Source organism: Camponotus floridanus, unplaced genomic scaffold (assembly GCF_003227725.1).
Source record: "Camponotus floridanus strain SB8 unplaced genomic scaffold, Cflo_v7.5 scaffold118, whole genome shotgun sequence".
Classification (NCBI taxonomy): Eukaryota; Metazoa; Arthropoda; class Insecta; order Hymenoptera; family Formicidae; genus Camponotus; species Camponotus floridanus.
Window position 1 is genome coordinate 1 of NW_020229235.1, and position 4,080 is coordinate 4,080.

The 4,080-nt window shown below is 23.1% G+C and overlaps 1 pseudogene; it reads right to left on the reverse strand.

Moving 5' to 3' along the window:
- Positions 1–864: 864 nt before the first annotated feature.
- On the reverse strand, positions 865–3,814 carry LOC112639914 (annotated as a pseudogene).
- Positions 3,815–4,080: the final 266 nt, after the last annotated feature.

Genomic DNA, 4,080 nt, shown 5'->3' on the forward strand with positions numbered 1-4,080 from the left:
TAATCGTTTCAAAAACGTTTCTCAAATGTTTCTTCGAAACGTTTCATAACCGACTCTTGCAAACGTTTTTGATTGGTTAAATGTCCACTCAAGAAACGTTAAGAGATACGTTTCTTGTTTGGCAAAAAAACGTTTAAAAACGGTTAAAATACGTTCTCTTCTTTTATTCATGAAAAGTGTTTTCTCATGGAATTAAAAAATAATGCATTAATACACACATACACACACATTTTTTAAATGAAATTAAATAATCATTAATATACATACACACACACATATATATTAATGATTTATATAATTTCATTAAACAAATGTGTATGTATATGTGTGTATATAAATGCATTATTTTATTAATTCCATAAAAAAAAAACTTTTCACGAATAAAAGAAAAAAATGTTTCTTTTTCCTTATATATTATATATATATATATATATATATATATATATATATATATATATAGTCATATAAATGCAATAATTTATTTGACTTTAATTTGAAATTAAATAATATATTTTCTGCAACGTTATAATAAAAAGTGTTACAATTGAATATCACATAAAGTATTTAAATAAATTTTTAATAAGTAATTTTCATTAATGGAATTCTTAGATTTATGTGACTAAATTAAATTCTAAAAAAAAACTAAACATTATAATTATATTTATCAACAAATTAAAATGTGTGTAAAATTGTGTATAAAAAATTAATTAATTAAGATATTTAATGATATAAAATTAAATTAAAAAATTAAAACAAATAAAATTTTATAAAATTAACATAAATATTTTAGTTTTTTCATAAATATAAATTATTTTTTCTGTACTTATAATTAAATCTCAACATAACATAAATTACTTTTTCTGTACTTATAATTAAATCTCAACATAACATAAATTATTTTTTCTGTACTTATAATTAAATCTCAACATAACATAGCTAGGATATTATGAGGTTATTATGAGTATTTTGAGATCTGATGAATCTTTTTTTCAGTCCATTATTGTTGCTTTTTTCAGTTCATTATTGTTGCTGAAATGTCTTTAATGCCCTAATTTCTGCTAAAGCGACACGAGTAGATGACAACTTCAACCAATCTTTGATAGAATTTTCAATTGTGTTTATTGCAGCATTTGGTTCAACATGTCTTACGGTAGCTGAAAATTATACAAAATATATAATAGTATTATTATAGTATATTATAATTATTTATTATATAGTATTTATTTATTTATAGTATATAGTATCTTATAATTACACAGTAGTTATACAATATATATATTATAGAATATTATAGAATATTGGCAGCAGTATTGTGGCAATATTGCAGCGTTGTAACAATATTAATAATATTGCTACAATATCTATGCTGTATAGGCATATAATAAACACATTTAGTAAATATTATTAATGCTGACTGAATGCTTAAAACAAGTACAAACCTATAATCAAATCTTTTATTTTTAAAGCTTTGAACGCTTTTTTAGGTGCTCTTCCTGCCCAATTAAATTTCTTAGCATAATTATTTGTTATTACTTTTTCTAATGTTCTTCTTGTTATCTGTACAATCGTTGTACCACCAGATACAGATAAAATATTCATCTTAAAAAGAACAATGATAATCTTAATTTAATAAAAAAATAGATTAAAAGAGAAAAAAAAATGAGAAAATTTATAAAAGCGACTTAATGAGTTATATTTACCATATATTCAAAATTTTGTTTTGTATCTAAAAATCTTTCCATATTTTCCAAATGTTCATCGGTGTCAACTGGTAGTTCAGGAACATTTTCCATATGGGGTATTTTTGATTTTTGAAAATGTGATACAAGTTGTTTGACCATCGGAAGAAGCAAGTTCATAGAATTTTCTAAGCTCATTAATTTTGTTAGAATGAGTAAGGGAAGTCTAGAAATAACATTTTATATTAGAGCTTTTAAAAAATAGAAAAATTAATTTATTTTTTCACTGTTATTATTCTTTATCGGTCAAATTATTTTTATTTTAATATATTTCGAAAGGTGTGTGTGTGTATGAATTGTAAACTAGTTTTTAATTTCATAAGAGTAGCTCCTGACTGTAGAAGTATAAAAAAATGTAATATAAAAAATATATAATAAGAGAAATTGAATGGTAAGTATTGCACAGTACGTGGGAATAGTATATAATATTCAACCAATACGTAAAATGATACTTAATTAATTTAAGCACAATTATTGAAGAGACCCGACTTTTATATAGATCCAAGTGCAGATTATTCAGGATATTATTTTATACATTATTTCAAGAGCAAAGTTATTGTTAAACTATAGATAATTTTAATAATTACTAAATTATTGCAATAATTTTGTACATACAAAAAGTTTAATATCTTACCTGATTTGTGGAATTCTGAAGTGGTCAATGTAGTTCTGAATTCTTTTTTTTGTGGAGAATTAACTGCTCTTTCTGAAAATCTTGGAGGACTAATTGCAACATTAGATGTACATTTTGAAGAATTGTCAATATCGGCTGTCGATGTTGATGGTTTGTATGAAGCAATTGTAGGTTTTTTCGATAAAATATTATTTTTTGTAGATGTTATTTTAAATGTAGGAGGAGAGATAGTTCTGAATTCTATATTCTGTGGAAAACTAATATTCTTTCTAAAGATCTTGAAGGACTAATTGTAATATTAGATGTATATTGTGAAGAATTGTTAATATCGGCTGTCGATGTTGATGGTTTGTATGAAGTAATTATAGATTTTTTCGATAAAATATTACTATTTTCTGTAGGTGTTATTTTTAATGTAGGAAGAGATGGGATTTTGCATGATGTTTCTTCAATTTCTGAAGAATCTGAAGAATCCGAACAAAGTCGGAAAGGTCTTTTCACGTTTCTTTTGGCCGTTGGTATTCAATAGTTGGTTGCAATTCTACATCAGTTTCTAAAGTAGATGTAAATTCAGCATCTACTAATTTTTTCCTCGCATCATCGTAAGAAGCTAAAATAATAATGAAATAGTAAATTATAAATTTTTTAAATAATGTAAAAATCCAATATCATCAATTCAAAAATGAAAGCATGTATAATAAAAAATGAAAATTATACTCGTAAATATTTTATAAAAAAATTGTATATTGCAAATATACACAATACTAATCTCCGACAGTACATAATAAAATTACATTATAAAAAAAAGAGGAATATGTAGTATATATTGAGAAAAAAAACAAGAGATTTAATAAATACGTAGATGAAATTTCCGATATATGTTAAATATTGATATAATAAACAGTATAAATGAAGAAAAAGTATAAATATTTTTACTTTTTCATAAAAAAATAAAGTCAAAAAATTTACCATATGTATGCAATATTCTGCATTTATACTTTATCCAATTTTTGTCCGGTAAGTAACATTTTTCGATAGCCTTACGAATTTGTTTGGTGGAAATTGTTTGAGGCCAAAAACAATACCATATTTCCTTCTCTTTTTCTAACCAAATATTAGGGACCACTTCAACTTCAGGTTTTTGTTCATTTGCAAATTCTATTAGTGAATACATAATCTGAAAAAATAATAAAATGTAAAAAAATAAATGAGTCCATTTCGTCAAGTCAAAATTCTTAAATATAAAATCAATATTGCACAGAAATATTTTTTTATAAAAACTAACTTTAAATTTCAATAAAATAAAATAAAACATATAAGCTTTTATATGATTATAAATCTCTCTCTAGCTTGAAAATCTTTTTAAACAAATTTATAAACTTACATTGTTTAAAAAATTAACACTGCTTTTCGCCCAAAAATAATATATAATATATACATATACATAGTACAAATATATACAATAATATATATAATAAAATAAAAAGATTAATTAATTAAGATTAATAAATGTATTATAATTCATGAAGAAGAGGAAAGGCAATATAAGTTCCTTTTTCATTTCCGGGCAATAACATGTTTTTATATTTTACTGATGTAAAAGGAAATTCTTCTATATTAGATGATATGTGAGACACTTTAATAATGTTCAATAATTTCGATGAACATGGATAATCATAAAACTCAGAAACTTTTAGGAATCGACGA